The sequence below is a fragment of the Lagenorhynchus albirostris genome, chromosome 13 (genome assembly GCF_949774975.1).
Source record: "Lagenorhynchus albirostris chromosome 13, mLagAlb1.1, whole genome shotgun sequence".
In the NCBI taxonomy this organism is placed as follows: Eukaryota; Metazoa; Chordata; class Mammalia; order Artiodactyla; family Delphinidae; genus Lagenorhynchus; species Lagenorhynchus albirostris.
In genome coordinates this window covers 75,322,700-75,347,339 of record NC_083107.1, presented here as the reverse complement: position 1 = coordinate 75,347,339, position 24,640 = coordinate 75,322,700, and the positions used below count along the sequence as shown (strand labels likewise).

The 24,640-nt window shown below is 37.1% G+C and overlaps 1 long non-coding RNA gene across 2 annotated transcripts in view; it reads right to left on the bottom strand.

The window, feature by feature from the left end:
- Positions 1–24,640, bottom strand: part of LOC132531400 (uncharacterized) — a 363,003-nt gene that overhangs the window by 167,991 nt on the left and 170,372 nt on the right. The gene's annotated exons all lie outside the window — the stretch shown is intronic.

Sequence of the window (24,640 nt, the reverse complement as noted above, 5' to 3'; positions counted from 1 at the left end):
GGTCCGGGAAGATCCCACATGCCGCGGAGCGGCTGGGCCCGTGAGCCACGGCCACTGGGCCTGCACGTCCAGAGCCTGTGCTCCGCAACAGGAGAGGCCACAGCAGTGAGAGGCCCGCGTACCGCAAAAAAAAAAAAAAAAAAAAAAAAAAAAAGGCCCTGTCCCTATGCAAGAGTATAAAAATAAACTTGAGTTAGGGTCCCAAGCTCTGAGGGAGAGGGTCCTGAATTGAGATTTCATAGTCTGCTGACGGTAAAACACATGAGGTAGTGAAAAGTCCAGTCCCTTCTGGTGCTAGAAATTTGTATTTCGGCTGAGCAAGGCCAGGAAATTTGGGGGGGCTTTCAGCAGAGGCATTGCTGATCTGATCCAGAAAGGCCCAGGCCCAGCTCCCATCTGCAGTTCCGGCAGCCCTGCTGGAGGCCAGCAGCTTGCTTTGGCTAATGTAACTACCTCCCTAGCTGGTGACATTCGTGCTGCTTTCTACGGCACTTGAGAACTGCCGACACCAAAGGGTTTGGTTTCATGTTCTTGAACTTGGGTGACACAAATATTTCAGTGGTGAATCAGTCCTGAAAATGGGAGGTGGGGTAAGGTAGGGAGTGTTTATAGAAGACATTTCCTCACTACTAGTCAAACATGTCTCATTGTTGGTTCAGGAGGGCCTGGTATTTTCCTCTTTGAAGGGGATACTCAGGGAGCCAAGAGCTTCCAGCTTGGAGCTCAACTCCAGGGTAGGGTAATAGCCATTTGCACACAGGAAACCTGCAGGACTAGTTGCTTTGGAATGTTGACAGTCTTAGGGAAATGGTTTTATGTCTTTCCTCAGGGGAGAAAAAAATACTTCGTAGATCTATGTAAAGAAAGCCTGGGCTGCTGCAGAGAAACTGTCCTTCTGCCTGACATTTTTTTCTTTTTAATTGAAGTATTTCTTTTAAAGGTTTCCCGGTTGCAGAACCCCAAAGGTGAGGTCCAGAAACTTGTAATTTCAGAAAAGCAGTACTGCTGATATCAGTGGTATAAAAGCTTGGTTGGAAGATGAAAATATGGGATTTCTTTGGCTTGGGTACATGACTTGGACTGTAAGTGATAGAAACCCACACCCTACACAGCAGTCTCACGAGCCCTCAGCCTTCAGGCGAAGCAGAGCTGCCACCATGGTCCTGAGTGCCCTGCCAGCCTCGGGAGGTGGAGGTCACCTAAACAGCTTGCCGTCCTTCTGGGGATGTGGCACTGTGCGAGGCAAAGGGGTCTGAAGAGGACTGCGTTTAGAAAACCCATAACCAAGCCATGCCAAGAAACACAAACCAAAAGGAAATATTTTAAGAAAATAAACAAAGCTACTGAGTCAAACATACAAAGCAGGAAAGCGGAACAAAAGATTATTTGAGGCCTGAGTTTTGAACATTTTGAAGCCACACATGTAACGGGCCAGCCCAAGAACATGAGGAGCCTTACAGCTGTGTAAGCGTTGAGGCAGCCTGCTCCCACCAGGGGCTCCCCAGCCGGTGAGGCTCCGAGCAAGCCCACCGAGCTAGCCGACCGTGCACTTGAGCTCAGCCTTGAGCTATGCAGAAACAGAGCTCCACCATCGCGCGGGCCACACAGACACAGATATGGCTGACAGGACTGATCCCACGGACTGAGTAGCTCTTGTTATATACATTTAAGTGTCCTCCAGGTCTAAATTTGTTGTTCAGGAACCCCAAAGAATACCCGTGTTATAATATAAAACAGTACTAACGATGTACGCACGTTGAGTTTTACAAGTTTGGCTCTCAGAGTTTCTAACCAAGTACCTGTCACATCAATATGACACTGTCCGCAGAATCCCAAAATTCTGGAACTGAATTTGTCGGGCTGAATCATCTCACGGCCCAAGGATTTAAACTTTGTAAAAGAAGCCACATGTTGGATATGTATGTTCTAGTGAGTAGAATGAGGCTGCAGTGCCCAACAGCCTCTATCAGAGAGTAATGTCTCAGCGGTACTAAATTTGAATCCATGTTCACCTTCTTTGGTGTATCCAGAGGGCTTTTTGAACCAATTACCTTAGACACAACAGAATACCTTTCACTAAGATGTGCTATAATGCCATGCCTTTGGCTTTCATGAGGGGTTCAATAAAGCACAAGCTACACGAAAACCACTCTGAATTTGTTGTAAAACTATTGTCAAGAACATAACCATATCTGATTGCAAGTTATTTTTGTGAAAAAAGGTCAGAATGAGTGTATTTCCTCTATTCTGTTGAGGGGTTATATCAGGTTTTCCTTACTGCTGTGGTTGCCAGGAAACTGACGTATAAATGTCATGATTGTAACTCCATAACTTCTCACAATCAGTATAGGAAAGAAAGAGGAGGTCAAAACTGTACTGATCGTGAGAAATTATGGAGTTACGATTATGACATTTACCTTTACATACACGTGTGTACATACACATATGTGTGTGTATATACACACACACACACATACATATATATATATATATACACACCTGGAATTAGGACACGAAGATCAGGAAGTGTCGCTCCAGTATGCGAAGCAAGAAGTCTCATAAGTATATGGTCCTAACCATCTGCAGATACTACTGCAGAAGGAACATCCACTTTCTGCCCATCTCCCAGTTTGGGAGAGAGACTGTTTTGCTAAAGGAGAAGCAGCATAATTCATATTGTGGCGGCAATAACCCTTCTCTCTGGTCCTTGCCCCTGGGAGAGATTGGTCAGGAAAGGAGAAAAAGCATAACCCTTACAGATGTAGAGCTGAGCACGTGAATGCTCAATACAGAGCGGTCGGGAACTGAGGCCAGGCGGCAGGCAGGGGAATGCCGAATGGGCCCTGAATGATGGAGGGGAAAGTGTTTGGAGAGGTGCTGGAGGGTTGTGATGGTGGGGAAGGGGTGGAGAAAGGACAGAAGAATTTAGCAGGAAGCTGGAGTCTAAGTTGGCAGAAAGGATCAAGGGAATTTTTTTGGAATAGGAACGTTTATATTCCTTTGAAATTATCTAATCAACAAAAGTGTAAGAAAATCTAGTTCATCATTATATTATTACCAAAATCATGTCTTCCAGTTTGTATATAAGGAGGATGCTGATGGAGAGGCAGACAGGTGACAGGATTTAGAGAATGTTATCAGGGGGAAAGGACTGGGGTCCCTGTTTAGTTGAATACTAACATGAAATAAAAAGAAAAAACCAGGGCAGAAAAGTAAAACATGGAAAAAGAGAATTGAGTATCAGCAGGTAACTGGAGTGAGAGGTCACTGGCAGAAACCCGAGGGCTTGAGCACCTGCAAACCCATGTGGACAGGCCACTCCCCATGGGACACGGACTGCAGGAAGAAGGCTCATAGCGACAGTGTCTAAGTCTCAGAGGCAGTAGGGAGAACTTGCTAGTCTATATTTGCAAATATATTGATATTTCAGGTCTCTCAGGAAGGCCTCAACCTGAGATTTTCAAGCTTCCTTTTTACCAGTCGATGTGGGTCACAGCACATGAGTGTGGAAATTGCCTAGTAATACAGGAAAGGGCATAGGATGGATGTGCTCAGTGCCCAAGGAGACACATCAGGTATCAAAAGAGAGGTTTCTGTAAGTTAGACTGTCCAGAACAGGCTTTATGTAGGATGCAGATTAGACACAGACCTTGAAGGATAACAACTGCTCTATGCTTATTTGTTGACCTACTGGATGAATGCATGAATATTTAGACTGCTGGTACTCTAAAAATGTACTTCGTACATCTCTTAATAAAAGCTATGAAGCCATGAGAAATGCCATCTGAAGTCCTTAATAACTTGGGCCCAGATCTAGGAACAGAGCAGAATAGATAGATATTTTATTTTATTCTATATATGTGATTTATTTGTGAGTTACTGTCAAGGAAGCAAATTACCAGTGTATTACTATATTGGAAATGGTAAGTCCACATCTGACTTTGGAGAGAATAAATTCTAAGCAACAAAAAAGACTAATTAGCTGTCATAACTTGGATCACCATGTGAAAGGAATTCAGTTTTAAGATGCTTTATCACTACAACTTTGAACTCAAGAAGCAAAGATAGTTATAATTTAGAATATGGTTAAAACACCTAATATCTGGTGATATGTTTCTCAGTTTAAGAAGAAAAATTTTTTAAGTCTACATTCCATTATTCCACGTGTATATATGTTGGGTTTTATTAAAAATTTTATGAATCATTTATAACCTGCCTATTTCCAAGGAAAACAATTATTTGATATAATAGTTAAAAAGACAATAAATTGAATACCAGAAAGCACATACAAAGAAGGGTGTGGTAGAGTCTTTAAAAAGTGGTGCCTTGAAACAATACTTAGATAGAAGGGATAAGATTGAAACTTCATAGCTGCCTTTCACTCACCAAGCTCTTTATTCCCTTCTACCTGAATGCATTCACAGGTATTTACCCTTTGTTGTCACCTAACTGAGTATTTGATTTGCTCAGCACATGGTATAAATGTGTTAATTTAGATTATAAAAGCCTAGAGGATTTATATAGTTTTCCTATAAATAAGTACTTAAAAATAATAGTGATGTGTATGTAGTGCTGTAAGGTCTACAAAACACATTCACATACATCCCATGATACCAGTCTCCAAACACTTGGAAACCAGAACTTTCATATGCTGTGTTGTAACACCGTGTCTACTTTTTAAAGTGTTTCCCTCACTATTCTCATTTTACCCTCAGACTGTGAAGTAGTAAAGACTTTCTTATTCTGAGTTTATAGATGAAGAAACTAAAATGCTACCACCAAGTTGAATTATTACTTAGAATGAGCCTTAAGAAAACATATATATACCCCTGCTTATAAATTCATTTACTTTTACTCTTTGACTTACAGATCTTATTTTTACTTTTTCAGAAATTTCAATATTAGTGTTGCATTATTTCTCCCATCTTAGTAAAAAAACAAAAAATCATTATCAGCTCCAAGAGGTATATTTGTCTTCCAATTCCAGCAACATGGTAGACTGACCTAAAGTGGAGTCCCTTTTTCCAAAAATAAAATATTACCAACAGAAAACTGTTGAAAATACATAAAAGGACTCACAAGAGAGAGAAATGCCCAGCTATCAGAAATAAAAAGCTAATTGAAAGACAGAGGCTGAAATAATAATGTATAAAACTTGCGGAAGGCAACTACACCAGTACTTACAGGGGTATATACATTGGCAAACATATACATATGGAAACCTATAAGCTAAATGTGTAACTTAAGGTACTCTAAAGAAAGCTGGAGAAAGGAAATATTAAAAAGCAAGATAAAATAGAGAAAAACAACAAATTCAAAACTTATTCTTTGAAAGATAATAAAATAGTCAAATTCATCACAAAACTAGTCAAGAAAAAAACTTTAAATGGGATATAACTACAGGGACAGTGGAGACTTTTTCCATTCTTTACAGAATGTTGGAAATCGCTTTATGTCAGTAAATTTGAAAACAAGGATGCGACAAAAAATTTTACAGAAAAAAAGTGGTAAATTATCAATACTGATCTAAGAAAAATAGATGAACTGAGTATCTATTAAAGAAATTAAATTGAGAGTTAAAAAAAATTCATCACATTACCCCCACCTTTTCATAACCCTCGCCTTCCCACAAACTCAAACATCAACACCATCAGACTCAGACAGTTTTACAGACAACTTTTACTAAACCTTCAAGGAACACAAAAGCTCTGTCTTATACAAACTGTTCCAGAGAATAATAAAAGAAAGAATTCTCCCAAACTCGTTTTATGAGGCTAGGATGACCTTGACTCCAATACATGACAACTGAGGAAAATTGTAGACAGATTTCACGTACTAGCATAAATGCTAATATCCTCCACATAGAATAAACAAAATCTTTCCACCTTCTTCTTCCCACAGTTATCAGAGACCAAGAGGAGATACTTAGAATAGCTGTAAACCAGCCTTCCCCAGTCATCCTTTATCATCAGTCAAGAATGTGGAGTACTGGCTGCGCTCCCCCGAAGAGATGAAGTGGGAGTCCCTCGCTGGATCTATGACCACACCCTCCACCCTCAGGGCTTCAACCTCCTCCTGTATGCTCAGGAATCAGGAGAGGGCTTACCAGCACTGAAGAAGGATTCCTAGTGGAACTAAGTCTATACCCCCCAGACCTTTGGGCCTCTTTGAACAGGGGTCAAAAGGGAACCCATAGGGTTCTACATGTAATAAGCTCGGAAGTCACCACTCCATCTTAACAACAAGTAAAAACTGAACAGACTGAATCAACATTTCTTGGATCCGTAAGAGAGAGAAGGACACGGGGCAGAGTATGGCCCCCCAAACTGGAGAGACAGACAGGAAAATGCAAGAGGTCATGGCTCACCAGAAGAGAGACTCACGAGCAGAAACTGCAGAGGGAACCAATGTAAGGTAGGAAAACTTGAACCGTAACTGATGAACCGCTGTAAGCTCAGTGTAGACAACTCTGAGAGTTAAAAACTCCACAGAGAACCACTCACTGGGGGGGGGGGGGGGGGGTCAAGAATTTTTGAGATTTACCTTCAGGAGCTCAACCAGGTTTTCCCAGTAAATGCTGGAGAAAAAGCCCCTTGTGCTTCTGGCAGGAGAAGGGAAAAGAAACCATTGTGAAATACACCAGATCACTCTGTTCTTAATAAAACCTGTCCACAGGAAAAATCAGTTAACCAGAGGTAACCTGATGAGGTATTATCAGAGCCTAACTGATCTGGGGGAAGGGAAATACCCAACTCCAGTCCTCCTTAGCCTTCCACGTGGGAGAACTGAGCTACCCAACTCCAGTCACTCTAGCCATCCTGTACCATATAAGGGGGGAGAGGAAAACTGAGAGACAGTTGTGAAGTTCACAGCCCAGAGTCTTTTGTTAAAAGACTGAGACCTAATTGTAGGACTATGGAACACTTCCTCTCCTCCCACATCCTACCACCATATTGTTAAAGGCCTATTAACAGTAGTTCCTTTGACCTGGTATATCATGTCTGGTTATCAAGAAAAAAAAAAAAAATTACATGGCATACCAAACAGCAAAAAAACACAATTTGAAGAGACAGAACAAGTATCAGAAATAGACATGGTAGAAATGTTGAAATTGTCAGTCTGGGGATTTAAAAAGACTGATTAATATGCTAGGGGCTCTAATGAATAAACTAGACAACATGCAAGAACAGATAGGCAATCTAAGTAGAGAAATGGAAATCCTAAGAAAGAAAGAAAAAAAAAAAAGAAATGCTAGAGATCAAGAACAGTATATCATAAATGAAGAATGCCTTTGATGGGCTTATTAGTAGACTAGACAAGTCTGAGGAAAGAATTTCTAAGTTAGAGGCTATATCAATAGAAACCTTCAACTCTGAAAAGCAAAGAAACGAAGACTGAAAAAATAGAACAGAATATTCAAGGACTATGGGACAACTACAAAAAGTATAACATATACATAATGGGAATGCCAGAAAGGAAAGAAAGAAAGGAACAGAAGAAATATTTGAAACAATAAAGACTAAGAATTTCCCCCCAAATAATGTCAGACATCAAGTCACAGATCTAGGAATCTCAGAAAACACCAAGCACGATAAATGCCAAGAAAAAAATTCACCTAGGGACTTCCCTGGTGGTCCAGTAGTTAAGACTTCACCTTCCAATGCAGGGGGTGCAAGTTCAATCCCTGGTCGGGGAGCTAAGATCCCACATGCCTTAGGGCCAAAACACCAAAACACAAAACAGAAGCAATACTTTAACAAATTCAGTAAAGACTTTAAAAATGGTCCACATCAAAAAATAACTTAAAAAAAAATTCACCTAGTCATATCATTTTCAAATAACAAAAAAGCAAAGAGAAAGAAAAAGATGCTGAAAGAAGCCAGAGGAGGAAAACACCTTAGAGGTACAAAGATAAGAATCACATCTGCCTTCTCCTCAGAAACCACGCAAGCAAGAAGAGAGTGGTGTGGAATATTTAAAGTGTTGGAAAAAAAAAAAAAAAAGAAAGCATCAACCTAGAATTCTGAGAAATTATCTTTTTAAAATAAAGGAGAAATACTTTCTCAGACAAACAAAGATTGAGGGAGTTTGCTTCTTGTAGACCTGTCTTGCAAGAAATGTTAAAAGAATATTTTTTAGAGAGAAGAAAAATAACATGGATAAGCTACTCAGATCTAAAGAAAAAGCATCAAAGAAGGAATAAGTGAACGTAAAATTAAAATTTTTTTCCTTATTCTTATTTCCTTATTCTTAATTGATCTAACAGATATAACAGATATTACTTGTTCCAAATAATAGAAACAATGTATTCAATTATATATGCTTATGTATCAATATATATCATGCATCTATACATATATGTACTTGTGTATATACGTATGTATATGTATACATATATATGCACATGCATACTAAATATATGTGCTTATATGTGCTAAATATATATGCTTATATATATGTAAAACAAATGACAACAATGACACAAGGGACAGGAGAGGGAGGAATTAGGATTATTTTGTTATTATAAGGCACTCACACTACCCATGAAGTAATATAGTATTACTTGAAAGTGGAAGTGGACTTGGATTTGTTGTAAATGTATATTATAAACTCTAGGGCAAACATTTAAAAAGTAATAAAAGAAGTATAACTGATATGCTAAGAGAGAAGATAGAATTATACAAACTGCTAAAGTAAAGCCACAAAAGGCAGAATAAGAGTGGAAGGCAAAAATACGACAAAAAACAAAGGCAACATAAAGAAAAAGCTAACAAACATGGTACATAGTAATCTGATTATCAGTAATCACTTCGAATATCAATATTCTAACGGCACCAATTAAAACACAGAAATTGACAGAGGGAACCAAAAAATTAGGTCCAACTCTATGCTGTCCACAAGAATGTCATTTTAGATATAAAGACGCATATACATTGGAAGTAAGAGGAAGGGGGCAGGATCAAGATGGCAGGGTAGGAAGACCCAGAGCTCACCTCCCCCCACAAACACATCAAAACTACAACTACATATAGAGCAGCTCTTACTGAGAACAACCTGAAGACTAGTAGAACGGCTTTTCTTCAACTGAGGCTATAAAGAAAGAACCACACAGAGTCTGGTAGGAGGGGAGGAGAAGTAGGGATTCACACGCCTAGTGGGTCACTCAAAAGAGGATTAGGATACCACAGGCCTGGGAATACTTCCTAAGGAGAGAAGAGTTAAAGTCCCCCCCCCCACACACACACATATGCACACACTGAAGAAAAAGAAGAGACAGCTCAAAAGTGTGGCTCCAACCCCTTGGGCCAGATCCTGCCTGTAACCAAGGCAGATACCATTCATAGAAGCATTATTTACAATAGCCAAGGTATGGAAGCAACCTAAGTGTCCACCAACAGATGAATGGATAAAGAAGATGTGGTGTGTATATATATATCATATATATAAATATAATTATATATATATATATTTAATGGAATATCAACCATAAAAAGAATGAAATTTTGCCATTTGCAACAACATGGATGGACCTGGAGGGAATTATGCTTAGTGAAATAAGTCAGACAGAAAAAACCAAATACTGTATGCTTTTACTTATATGTGATATCTAAAAAATAAAACAAATTAATAAATCTAACAAAACAGAAACAGAGAACAAACTAGTGGTTACCAGTGGACAGCCAGGAAGTTCCTTAAACAACACACTTGTAAACAAAGAAGGAATCTTAAGATAAATTTTAAAACATTTTGAACTAAATAAAGGTGAAAGCACAACTTGTAAAAATCCGTGAGACACAGCCAAAGCAGTGCTTAGCGGGAAACTTATAACGTTGAATGCATATATTAGAAACAAAAAAGATCTAAAATCACTAATCTAAGTTTTCACCTTGGGAAACTAAAAACAGAAGAGCAAATTAAATACAAAGTAAGTAGAAGAAAGAAAATAATAAGAATTAGAGCAAAAATCAATAAAATTAAAAACAGGAAATCAATAAAGAAACCAAAAGCTGGTTCTTTGAAAAAAAAAATCAATAAAATTAATAAGTTCCTAGACAAGCTAAGAAAAAACAAGAGAGGACACAGGTTACTAATATCAGAAATGAAAGAGGGCATTTCACTACAGATACCAAGAACGTTGAAAGAATAATTAAGGAATACTATGAACAATTCCATGCCCACAAATTTGGTCACCTAAATGAAATGGACCAATTCTCTGAAGACACAATTTCCCAAAACTTACACAGGAAGAAATAGACAATGTGAATAAGTCTACATCTATTAAAGAAACGGAATCAGTAATTAATGGTCTTCTAAAACATAAAGCATCAGGCCCAGATGGGCTCACTGGTGAATTCTATCAAACATTAAAGGTATAAATTATGACAATTCTTTACAATCTCTTTCAGAGGAGAGAAGCAGAAGGAATACTTCTTAACTTGTTCTGTGAGGCCAATATTAACCTTTATACCAAAACCAAGCAAAGATATTACAAGTAAAGAAAAATACAGATCGATCTTTCTTATGAACATAAATGTAAAACTCCTCAACAAAATATTAAAACATCAAATCCAACAATGTATAAAATGAATTATATACCATGACCAAGTGGGATATATCCCAGGTATAGAAGGCTGTTTCAACATTTGAAAATCAATTAATATAAATCATCATATCAACAAGCTAAAAAAGAAAAATCTACATGATCGTATCAATAGATTAATAAAAAGGGATTTGGCAAAATCCAACATCCATTCATGATAAAAAGAAAAATTCTCAGTAAACTAGGAATAAAGGGAGACTGCCTCAAACTGATAAGACATATGTACCAAAAACCCCAAAACAAACAAACAAAAACCCCTACAGCTAACATCATAATTAATGACGTATGAAACTCTACTTTTCTAGTAGAGAACAAGAAGCTCTCCTACTAAGATCAGAAACAAGGCAAGGGTGACCCTCTCACCACTCATTTTCAACATCATACTGGAAGTACTAGCTAATGTAACAAGACAAATCAAGGAAATAAAAGGTATACAAATTGGGAAGGAAGAAATAAAACTGTCTTTTCACAGGTGAAACGGTCATCTATGTATAACATCCAAAAGAAATGACAGAAAATCTCCTGGAACTAATAAGTGATTATCACAAGGTTGCAGGATACAAGATTAGTTTATAAAAATTAAGTGCTTTCTTACATTCAGCAATGAACAAAAGGGGATTTGAAATTAAAAACACAGTATTATTTATATTAGCACCTAGGTATAAATCTAACAAAATATGTACATGACCTATATGAAGAAAATTACAAGATTCTGATGAATGAAATTAAAGAAATAAATAGATGGAGAGAGATTTCATGTTCATGGATAAAAAGACTCAATATTGTCAAGATGTCATTTCTTCTCAACATGATCTATAGATTCAGTGAAATTCCAATCAAAATCTCAGCATGTTATTTGGTGGATATTGACAAACTGATTCTGAGGTTTATATGGCGAGGCAAAAGTTTCAAAATAGCTAAAATATTATTGCAAGTAGGAAAATAAAGTTGAATAACTGACATTACCAGACATCAAGACTTACTGTAAATCTCCAGTAATCAAGACAGTGCGGCATTGTCAAAATAACAGACAAATAGATCAGTGGAACAGACTAGAGAGCCCAGAAATAGACCCATATAAATACAATCAACTGATCTTTGACAAAGGAGCAAAGGCAATACAATGGAGAAGCTGGTAATTCATATGCAAAAAAAAAAGAATCTAGATACAGACCTTACACATTTCACAAAAATTAACTCAAAATGGACCATAGTTTTAAATGTAAAACGCAAAACTATAAGACTCTTAGAAAATAACATAGGAGAAAACATAAACAACCTTGCATATGGCAATGACCTTTAGATGCAAAACAAAAGCACAATCCACTAAAAAAAAAAATAAAGGATAACCTGGACTTCATTAAAATTAGAAACTTCTGCTCTGTAAAAACAGTGCCAAGAGAATGAAAAGGCAAGCCACAGACTGGGAGAAAATATTTGCAAACAATACATCTGATAAAGGAATGTTATTCAAAATATACAAAGAACTCTTAAAACTCAACAGTAGAAAAGCAAACAACTCGATTTAAAAATGGGCACAAGACCTTAACAGACACCTTAGCAAATAAGATATATAAATGGCAGATAGGATGTGAAAAAATGCTCCACATCACATGTCATCAGGGCAATGCAAATTATAAAAACAATGAAATATCACTACACACCCGTTCTGACAACACCAAATTCTGGAGAGCATGTGGAGTAACTAGAACTCTTGCTCATCGCTGGTGGGAAGGCAAAATGGCACAGTCATTTTGGAAGACAGTATGACGGTTTCTTACAAAACTTGGTATTTATCCAAAGGAGCTGAAAACTTAGGTCCACGTAAAAATCTGCACACAGATGTTTATAGCAGCTTTCTTTTTCCATAATTGCCAAAACTTGGAAGCAACCAAGATTTCCTTCAGTAGGTGAATAAACTGTGGTATATACAGACAATGCAATATTAATCAGCAGTAAAAATAAATGATCTATCAAGCCATAAAAATACAAAGAGGAACTTTAATGCACATTACTAAGTGAAAGAAGTTAATCTGAAAAGGTTACACACTGTATGATTCTAATTATATGACATTCTGCAAAAGGCAAAACTAGGAAGACAGTAATAAGATCAATGGTTGCTAGGGGGCTGGACGGGGTGAAGAGGGAAAAATAGGTAGAGCACAGAGGACTTTAGGGCAGTGAAACTACTCTGTATGGTACTATAATGATGGAGACATGTCATTATACATCTGTCCAAACTCACAGAACGTACTACACCAAGAGTGAATCATAATGTGAAATATGGACTTTGGGTGATTATGGTATTTCAATATAGGCTTATCAAATGTAACTAATATACCACTCTGATGGGGGATGTTGATAATTAGGGAGGCTATGCATGTGTGGGGTCAGGAGGTATATAGGAAATCTGTACCTTCTTTCAATGTTGCCGTGTACCTAAAACTGCTCTAAAAAATTAACTCTTAAAAAAATAGAACCCAGACATCCCCTCCCTACCCCACTAGTTCACACAGCCTCATCCCTATTATCCACGCTGTATCTATGGAGCCTAATTTTACTATGTTCATTATACCCAGTTATCACTACAAGACACAGACTTTTGAGTTACCTCTCAACTCCATCATTCTAACCTTAAATTTCTATGAATATGCTTTATTCCATTCTCATCTCCTAACACCACCTCAATTTTTAAATTTGGTCTACCATGATCTCTGGAGCTCGTTGTCAATTAATTGTAATATTTACTGTGTATTCAAAATCATCTCTAAACATCCTTTATCCTCTTGTTCTTACAGCTATGTGACTCTCCTCTGAAATGCTGCTTCTACACAGCTAGCCCTCTTAATTGCAAAAGGGGCAAGTATCCTCCGTGCCCCTAACTGCCGCTTCTAAATCATTTTCCCTTACTCCTCACTTAAAACCCCAGCTTTAAATTGCATGGCATCAGATTATATCTCTGCTACCATTGCTTGTTGGTATCATCCACCTGTTGCCCTTCAAGTCTCAATGTTCATAAATCTTGGCTCACTGCTTGTACCATTATTCCTATCTTCATTCTTGGTGATTTCACAGTGCATAAAGATCATTCTTCCAACACCTATTAATTTCTCAAACACCCCTCTTCAGATAATCTTGTTCTAGGCACTCATTCTCATGGTTATATACCAGAACTTACATTTCTATAACATTTCTATAACTGCAGTCTCTATATAATTTCAGTTGCATGCATTCCATTCTCTGACCATAATTTCTATTTTCCTAGTTCTTTCTTCCTAATACCGTGATTCCAACCATAGACATTCAACGTTTATGGACAATTTGAATGTAATTCATTTCATTATCAGGTAAAAATATTATTGATTACTGAAACACATGCAAAAAATAAGTATTTGAAAAGTTAACACCTGACTTTTAGTACAAATGTTTTAGCGAACTAGGAACAGAACAAATTACCTTCATTTGATCAGCAAAAATAAGCAAAAATAAGCAAAAATCAATATGGGATTTTAAAATACCAAGAAGAGCTAAGACAAATTTGAAGAAAAATCAGTAGAAATTCACCCTACTAAGCTTTCAAAATTTGAACTTAATATAAACACAAGGTTAGTTTATTGGTGAAAGGATAGACAAATAGACCAAAGAAACAGAAAAGAAATCCTAGTCAAACACATATAGAGGAACTTCATATACATCAGAGATGACAAAATAAATCAGTAAGAAAGTCAGGAACTAGGCAATAAATGCTTCGGGAACAAATGCTTACTCATATGGAAAAAAACTGAACTGTATCTCTGTCTCATATTTAGAAATAAATTTATGTGTAATAATATTCTAAATTTAAGTTCAAAAATTTTAATTTAGGAGATAACAGAATAAAATATATATATAAATATATTTTTTTTCTCAAAATAGGAAAGAATTTTACAAACAAAATAAAAGTCTAACCATAATGGAAAAGATTGATAGTTTGTCAGCTCAAAAATTAAACTTCATTTTGTGTGTGTGTGTGCAGGGTTACCATGTTCAATAAACAATGTGAATGTCTGAAGTTATGTATATGAATAGTACTGTGGTAATGTATATATTCAATAAAGAAACCAAGAAAAAACTTCAAAGCAAGCCACAGACCATAGGCTGGGAGAATATATTTATAAAATATGTAACTGATAAAAGAACACTACTGAGAATATATCAAGAACTCTTTCATTCAACAATATGAAGTCAAATAACTCAAAAGAAAAATGGAAAACTGGATGGCTTTTTAAAATCACAGAGCAGAGACTTCCCTGGTGGTCCAGTGGTTAAGAATCTGCCTTCCAATGCAGGGGATGTGGGTTCAATCCCTGGTTGGGGAACTAAGATCCCACAAGAAGCAGGGCAACTAAGCCCACATGCTCTAGAGCCCATGCCACAACTAGAGAGAAGCCTGCATGATGCAATGAAAGATCCCACATGCCACAACAAAGATCCCGCGTGTGGCAACTGAGACCCAATGCAGCCAAATAAATAAATAAATAATTTTTTAAAAATCACAGAGCAAGAAAAGAATACATAAATCTAGACACACATCTTACACTTTACACAAAAATTAACTCAAAATTGATCATTGGCCAAATGTAAAAATGCAAAACTATAAAACTTCTAAAACATTTTAGAAAATCTATGTGCCTTTGGGATCAGTGATGAGATACAACATCAAAATCATAATTCATGAAAGAAAAAATAGATGTTCAACTTTATTAAAATTAAAACCTACTCTGCAAAAGATGATGTGAAAAGAATCAAAAGCCATACACTGGAAGAAAGTATCACATATCTGATAAAAGACTTGCACCTAAAATATACAAAGAACACTTAAACTTCAACAATTAAAAAACAATTTTAATTTTTAAAAATAAGCAAAAGAGGGGCTTCCCTGGTGGTGCAATGGTTAAGAATCCACCTGCCAATGCAGGGGACACGGGTTCAAGCCCTGGTCCAGGAAGATCCCACATGCTGTGGAGCAACTAAGCCCATTGCTCCACAACTACTGAGACTGCACTCTAGAGCCCGTGTGCCAAAACTAATGTGCCCACGTGTCACAACTACTGAAGCCTGTGCGCTAGAGCCTATGGTCCGCAACAAGAGAAGCCACAGCAATGAGAAGCCCTCACACCACAACAAAGAGTAGCCCCTGCTCAATGCAACTAAAGAAAGCCCATGTGCAGCACTGAAGACCCAACGCAGCCAAAAAGAAATTAATTAATTATTTTTTAAAAATAAGCAAAAGATTTGAACAGACAGCTCACAGAAGAATATAGTATATATATCAAATAAACGTGAAAAGATGCTCAACATAATTTGTTATCAGTGAAATTGAAAAAAAATTAAAACAATGAGTAACTCTACACATCTATTGGATGACTACAATACAAAAAACTGACAACACTAATTTCTGGTGAGCATTCAGAGCAATACAAACTCTTATTCATTGCTAGTGGGAATGAAAATGATAAGACACTTTGGAAAATAGTTTGACAGTTTCTCACAAAGCTAAGCATAGTCTTTCCATACAATCCAGCAATCAAGGTACTAGGTATTTACCAAAGTGATTTAAAACTTATGTCTACACAAAAAAATCTTCATATAATTGGTTACAGCAGCTTTATTCATAATCATCAAACCTGGAAGTAACCAAGACGTCCTTCAATAGATGAATGGGCAAACCGCACATCTATGCAGTGGAATGCTCTTCAGTGATGAAAGAGAATGAGATATCAAGCAATGCAAAAGCACAGATGCATATTGCTACGTGAAAGAAACCAATCTAAAGATTACCTCCTGCATGATTCCAATTATATGACATTCTGGAAAAGACAAACCTATAAAGATGGTAAACAGATCAGTGGTGGCCAGGTGTTTGGGAAGGAACAACATAAGAGATTTTTTTAGAGCAGTGAAACTAATCTGTATGATAGTTGCAATGGTGGATACATGACATGATGCATTTTTCAAAACCCACAGAAATTTACAGCACAAACAGTGAGCCTGAATGCATGTAAATTAAAAAACATTTATTGGGGGGTCAGAGGCGATACCAGGTCAGGATGCAGACTGAGACAAAAGATGTAACTTTATCTCACTGAAGAGAGTGTGAGAAAAAAAGATGCTAACCTCAGTAACTATGGAAGTGAGTGGCATCTATAGGATTAAAGCAAAAAGAACTGCACACAAGCACTGTACTCTAGCTGACAAAGTTGTTTCCCACAGGAATATGAGTTAAACAACTCTGACACCACTATACATCTATACTGGAACTGAACCACTAAGGAATGGATGGCAATGGTGGGAACCAGACGTCTCACTTCTGGAGTGGGAGGTTACAGACAAGCAAGGGGAGAGGGCTGGAATGATTCACATAGTAATGGATTAGAGCTGGAAAGATCTTGGCTTAATATAGATGTAGATGGACACACATGGAAGTATTTATAGATATGGTTATATATGTGGGTTAGTAGTCCTTCATATATTTTCTTGCTCTGTCAGCTGAAAGGGCCTAGAAGCAATGACACCCTAGTAGCAATGAGCACATCCAGCACCTAGATCTTGGTTTCTAATACCCTTCTGCAATAAAAGGAACCAGGGCCCCTTGGAGAAATGGCTGGGCATTCCAGGGCAGGGATGGAGCAATATAAAATGAGCCTGGAACATCTTGTACTGTCAGAAAGTGAGGAAGTACTAAAAAACAAACAAACAAACAGACCCATAATGATGAGAGTATGTCAAAGAGGCACAGGAGCTAACTGAAAGAGTCCCCAATACCAAAGCTGGAAAAATTTGAGCAGCAGAAAAATAAAGTGGTTTTGGTTATAACCCAAAGTACAAAATTAGTAAATGAATAAATTAATAACTATAATAAATAGGGGGAACAGAAAAATATCCCATGAAGAAGAACTCCAAATAATGTATTTATGTAGATATTCTGTCTTCAAGGAGGTGAGGCATAACTCCTCACTCCTGCATCTAGTCACTTAATTCCAAAAAGTACAGAATGGAAAGAGGAAAAAAGAGTACAATGAAAGAACCTAACGAACACCACCTCAGCCAGGTGATCAACAGGAGCCTCAACTGTGATGAGTCATGTTCATAGTAGGTGCCCTTGATCTGATGTGATGAGAATGGCAATTACCTCTGTGGGTCTTCCTCCTCAAAGTCCATAAACAGTCTAATCTTAAGAAAAAATTCAGCCAAATCCCAGTTGAGGACATTCCACAAAAACTTGACCAGGACTCCCTAAAACTCAAGGTAATAAAAAATAAGTAAAACCTGAGGAAACTCTCATAGCCAAGAGGACCATAAGAAGACCTGATGGAAGTCTGATGTAGTATCCTGGGTAGGATTCTAGAACAGGAGAAAAGTATATTAGGTAAAAAGGAAATCTGAATCAAGTGTGGACTTTAGTTAATAATAATGTATCAATACTGATTTATTTATTGTGACATATGTACCATATTAATATAAAATGTTAATTATAGGGATAACTGTATAGAGGTATATATGGGAACTCTCTGTACTACATTCATAAATGTTTTGCAAATTTAATACTACTCTAAAATTAATAGTTTATTTTTAAAATCAGAAAAGAAGTTAATAGATTTTCCAGTAAATTATTAATAAAAATTAATTCAACTTCACTAATAAACATGAATATAAATTTAAAAGGGAAAAATGAAAAGACATGTTTCTGATGGATTATCTTATATCAAATTAATCCTGCCAAGAACACCTATAAAAGATGAATCATTTTTTTTTAAATTGTTTAAACCTATTACAACAAGAGCAGTCACTCTCCCTCTACCTATCTGAAGGCAGCCAAGGACTTGTGGAACTTCGGTCAACATCCCTGTTCAATAAATTTTGACAAAAGTATACAGTTGTGTGACTACCCACAAACTATATGGAACATTTCCATCAAGTCAGCAAGTTTTCTCAATCCCCTTGATAGGTAATCCCCTTTCAAACCCAGAAAGGCAATTGCTGTCTTTCTGCCACTCCACTTGCCTCTCTGGCACTTCACACAAATGGACTACAGTACGCAGTATTTTGTGTCTGCCTTTTGTCACTAAGCTTAATGCTTCTGAGATTCAATCATGAACGCAGGGAGCAACACTTTGTTCCTTTTCATTGATAAGTAGTTTTCCTTTATATGTATATACCACAAAAATTTTAATCTATTCACCAGCTGATGGATATTTGGGTTGTTTCCCATTTAGTCTGATTATGAGTAAAGGTACTATGAGCATTCCCAAACCAAACTGTGTATGCATATGTTTTCATCTCTCTTGGATAAATTTTAGAGTAGGAATATTGGGACATATGGTAAGTGTATGATAACTTTATAAGAAAATACCAAAATGTTTTCCAAAGTGGCTACAACATTTTCATTTCCACTTGCAATATATGACAGTTCCAGTTTCAATACCACTTGGTATTTTTTTTAATTTAGCCATTCTAATAGGTGTGCAGTATATCTCATTGTGGTTTTAATTTGCATTCCTTTGATAACAATGACATTGAACATGTTTTCAGGTGTTATTGGCCATTCATGCATCTTCTTTGATGTAATGTCTGCTTAGAGTCTTTGTCCTTTTAAAAAAAAATTGAGATTTTCTTTTCCTTTTTCTTCTTTTTGTTGTATGAGTTCTTTATATCTTACAGGTACAAGTTCTCTCTCAAATTTTTTCTCCCAGTCTGTGGCTTATCATTTAATTTTCTTAACAGTGTCTTTTCTTACAGTATATTTTGAAGAACAGAGGTTTTTATTTTATCTGTGCTTTTGGTGTATTAAGAAAGGTTTGCCTAAGAAGGAGCAGTCCTAATGTTAATGAAATACACATCATCTCTTTTCAAAAGGAGACAGTCTGGGTGGCTGACTAGTAGGAAGGCAGCAAGTTAGGCTGGGTGATAAATGGAGTGTGTGGGTGTCTAGGGGTTCAGGACTTTTGGACAAATACACTGTTCTCACCATAGGCCTTTGCAGTGAAACCAGACCCATGTAACCTACACTGATCTGAGTCTTCATGCTCTCTGCTCTTCTGCTAGATAGAATCTTTTTTGTCCTTAAGTCCTCTATGGCCCTTTGGATATTTTAAAGTGTTTTAAAATATTTTAATGTATGTGATCACTACAGCCCTGTGAAGTAGGAACTAAACGTCTATTGCTTTGTTTTGCTTTGTTTTGTTTTGTTTTGTTTGACGCACAAACTTCTACTATCCCATATTCATAGTTGAGAATTTAAGTGGCTTGCCTAACGCCACATAAATATTGAGCAACACAGTTAGGACTGGAGCCCAAGTCTCCTGACACGAAACATGGTATCTCCTGCTTTCCTTACTTAAATGCTTGAGCAACTATGGCTAAACCCAAGTCCTCTCTGTGGATATGGTAGAGCCAGGGTAGAGAGGTTGGGTTAGGGAGAGAGGCTATTCATAAAGAAGGTTTGGGAGAACCTGATAACACATTACCATCCCATGTCAAAACAAAAGGCATTGTGGTACAGTAGGAAATTAGATAAATGTGAGTTCTGAATCCAGTTTGGCTAGCTTTAAAAAATTTTGTCTTCTGAGTCAATGTGTTCCCCCTAAAGTATTTGAGAAGACTAGTCTCTCACTCGTTAGCTATGTATGTCTTAACTCTGATTAATCAGTGTCCTTTTAATTATATGAGCTAAAGTTTTTTGAGCATCTATGTATCAGACCCTGCAATCCATTTTATTTACTGCATTTAAACCTCAAAACATCTCTATGAAGTAATCTCATCCCAATTTATCAAAAAATGAAACAGAGATTATGTTTTGCCTGAGCCCCCATAGAGCATACGCTAGAGATTTAAGATTTTCTGACTCCAAACCCATGCTCTCAGGCACTTAATCTATAGTGCCTCTTGTATTTAAAATGAGCACATTCATTCTCACTGCATACAGTTGCTTTGCAAATTTGGAACAATTCATGTTAAAAGTAGATTGTAAATATTTGTCTTTATTCAATTTCCTCCCCTTCTCATTGTATGAGAGGATTAAATTTCCTAACCCAACTTGCAGTTGCGGGGTGGGGGGTGTCTTATGATTAGTCCTTTCTAATGGGTTATGGACAGAACAGGCTTGTGTCGCTTGGGGGATGGAAAATTTAATCGTCAGTATAAGATCATTCGGTTCTCATTCTGCCTGGGAGATTATGGAAGTGTGTGCATACAAGTGCCACAATTTTCGAGTACCCTGGAATGCTGAGCCGACATGTGGAGGACAGCTGCCTTGGCAAGTTTTGCAGAGTGAACTTGGTATGAGACAGATAAACTTGTCTTCAACCACTGATATCTGGGGGCTGTTTGTTACCGTAGCAAAACCTAATGCATCCTCACCTACACAACATAGCATCTAGGGTTGTAGTGAGAGTGGTCATATTTTAGTGGTGGTTGGTCTTGATGTTACTGTCCATAAAGACCATCAGGCCATTTCCAAAAACAACCCCTTTATGGTCCTTGGCCTCTCTTTCATAGACAGGCAAAATATTTTCATTATCAAAGTAGCAAAATTAAAATGATGTCTTTGTAAAACATAATTCAATGACATAGACAAGGAATGGATATATTGTCTGGAGTGTTCAGCAGAAGTTTAAGCATCAGATAAACAGTCTTTTCCCTTGAGTTGATTCTCTCAATCTACTTACAAGTAATTATAAAGGCATTAAACTCACAAGCATGAATGGATTACAAACCATTCTACCACTAAGTAAATTTAAGCAGTCTTCTTGATCTCTATCAGGAAGGCCTTCCCCCCTTAACAAGTTCCACATTGCAGACAAACCTTTCTGCCATCTGCTCGAAGGGAAACATGTGGCAGGCTCTTGCACTTGAACATTTTGCCCTTGGTAAGGAAAGAGACCTTAGGGACTTTTTCTGGAAAACCACCCTCTTGGCACACAAGTTGTAGCCAAGGTTTGCCCTTTGTCCCTTGTGCGAAATGATCTATTTTGATATGAATGTCACTTTGAATAAATGTGTATGAGGTCATATTTACATATGCTAACCACTCGTGTGGTTTCTGGTGGTGATGGTGATGGTGGATCCCCATACTGCCAGACTGAGGATTTGAACTGGGTGATGATATCAATGTCTCCTAAGCCACAGAAGGAAACGAGCCATCTTTTAAAAGCTCCGTAGCCGTTCTCTCCACTGTAGTTGCTGCATGTTGCACTGCTTTCCTCCTCTTTCTTCTTCATCGAGCTCATGCTTACTGACTCTTCTTAGATGCTTTCTTTGGCCATGCCATGTGGGTTAAGTAACTCTTCTCTTTGTTCCTTTTACCCTGTTCTTATTCCTCTCCTAGTATAATATGAAGGATATTCGGATATGATGTGGCTAGAGCTTTCTTGCTGACTGGAGGAAGTGCAATGATGTTTCAAAGCTGTATCATCATGTGTATTTTTTCCCTGCCATGGGCATCAATTTTCATAGGACACTTCAAGCAAGAATTGGAACATCCCACGATAGGTGATTTGAAGCATTCTCCTCCCCAAGACAGCACACATGAGATCAATTCTCCAGAAGCCACCAAAGAGAATTCAAATAGTTTCAAGAACTCTGAGATTAGAGAGGAGAAAAGATAGAGAGGATCATAGTCATCGAACTAAGAAGGAAGGCAACTTGCATTTCGCAGAGCATACTTGATGTAATCAAAGCCATCTGTATGGATGCCTGCTACATACTCAGACTCTACAATTTGATCAAGTGTATTGGCAAAACCTAAGGATTCAGTGTGACTAGTAACAAGGGTCCCAAGATGAGGCAAGAAGTAGACATCCAAACACACATTTAACTGGAACGAGAGCAAACATGGCAAATACCAAAGATGGTCCAGTTTGGATCATAATCAGTTGCAGCTTTGTATTAAAACATTGCAGTTTTATAATTCACACTAGAATCTTAGTGGGAGGTAAGGGTGAGGATTTTCAAACTCACACACAAAAAATTGACACATAAAATTTGTTTTATAATCAGCCGTATATGACTCATTCTTAACAAATTCTTCTATGGTCTTCAAATATTATTATAGATAAATGAGACTAGATGTTCCTGCCTGTTTCCATCAAGTTTTAAGGGTAGATGTGAAAAAAACTATGTAAGTTTTCCACTTTACAGAATGCTGTTTTAAGGAAGTGTTTTTCTGCCCAAGTGTACTAAATGTTGTAGTAGCACTTACCATGTTCTACGTATCTGTCCAGGGGCTTATTTCTCGTGAGAACAGTGTCTCACACATTTTCTTACGGCTCACGTGTGTAACATAACAATTAATGAATTAAGACATTAGTTAATATAACTGGCATGGCAGAAAACGATCATCCTAATCATTGGGTAGACAAGGATTTCTTGAAATGACAAAGGAACTAGGAATACAAAAACTGAAAACTTGTTCATACTAAAATCAAAATATCTGTTATGACAAAACACTCTTAAAAAATCAAATCGTTAAGGTAGAGGCTGTGTGATATGTTGTCACATGTGTAACTGACATCAGCAAAAGCATAAAAAATATAATACTTCTACAAATCAAAAAGAAGACAAATAGACAAAAGACATAAATAGGTATTTTATAAAAGAGGAATTATAGGGACTTCCCTGGTGGCCCAGTGGGTAAGACTCCACTCCCCCAATGCAGGGGGCCCGGGTTCCATCCCTGGTTGGGGAACTAGATCCCGCATGCATGCCGCAACTAAGAGTTCGCATGCTGCAACGAAAGGTCCCGCATGCTGCAATGAAGATCCTATGTGCTGCAATGAAGACCCAGCACAGCCAAAATAAATAAATAAATAGATATTATAAATAAATAAATAAAAGAAAAAAAGAGGAATTACATATGACCAATTAATATATGAAAAACCATTTGATTTCATTAGAGATGAGAGAAATGCAAATCAAGATCACAGTGAGATAACATTTTAGAACCATTCGATGGCAAAAACCAATGGTAAGTTAGAAGGACCATGTTCTGTCTCTCAAAACTGGCATAATTTCACCGTGTGCAGTACAAACAGGAAGACTTACTTACACATGAAACTCATTATTAACTCTGTCCTCTGTAACACTTGCTAGTTACCACAGTTCTCGATGACAAATGACATAGTGTTCTTATTTGCCAGAAGGTTCCTCATGTAATATGTAGAACTGCTTTTAGAGTGTCATAAAATTTGATTTGTGCTATTCCTTGTCAAACATTAAATTGTAGTATTTAAACAAAAAAACAAGGACTAACATCTCCTCCAATCTGAGTTTTGTTTTACGTTACATTGAATGTTTCCGAAAGAATCACATGTTCCTAAGAGATAGAGACTGATTTCCTAACCTCTTTGTGTAAGTTCAAAAAAAAATGAAGGTTTAATAAATTTCTAGAAAAGGTATAGTAAACACAGTATTAAGGATGACTGCCACCTTAACTGGGGAGAGAAAAGGAGATATAATGGGAAAATCACACAGCATGCTTTTGTCAATATTCTAGTTCCCACATTGGATGATGGGTGCATTGGTAGAAAAAAATTCTAGTTTAATTCCTAAAAGGTTTCTCTAAAACCAAACTAAAATCCTTAAACTATGAAGTTGGAAAATAATGAGATTTGTAAATGCTTCTCCAATTTGAAGAAACTGCTTTTTGATCATATAAAAACAGCTGTGAAAAGTACATTTAAAAATTTTCTGGTATCACTCATCTTTCCAAAAAGAAGAACAAAAATATCCAAGGAGAAAAAAAATGTCCATTATAAAGGATTGAATCAGAAAAATCAAAAATACGATGAGTAATTTCTTAGGGATAAACATCAACACTTTTGGGTCATGTTTTCATTTTATCACTGTAGCATGAGATAATGGGGATTATTCAGCCAATTTAGAAATGTATCTTTTCAATCATGAACCTCATTTTTAGCGCAACCTATAGGAACTGGGTCAAGGATTTTAGTGTGCTTCTTTTCCCTGCCCGAAGCCCACGCATATCCAACCACCATGAACCTG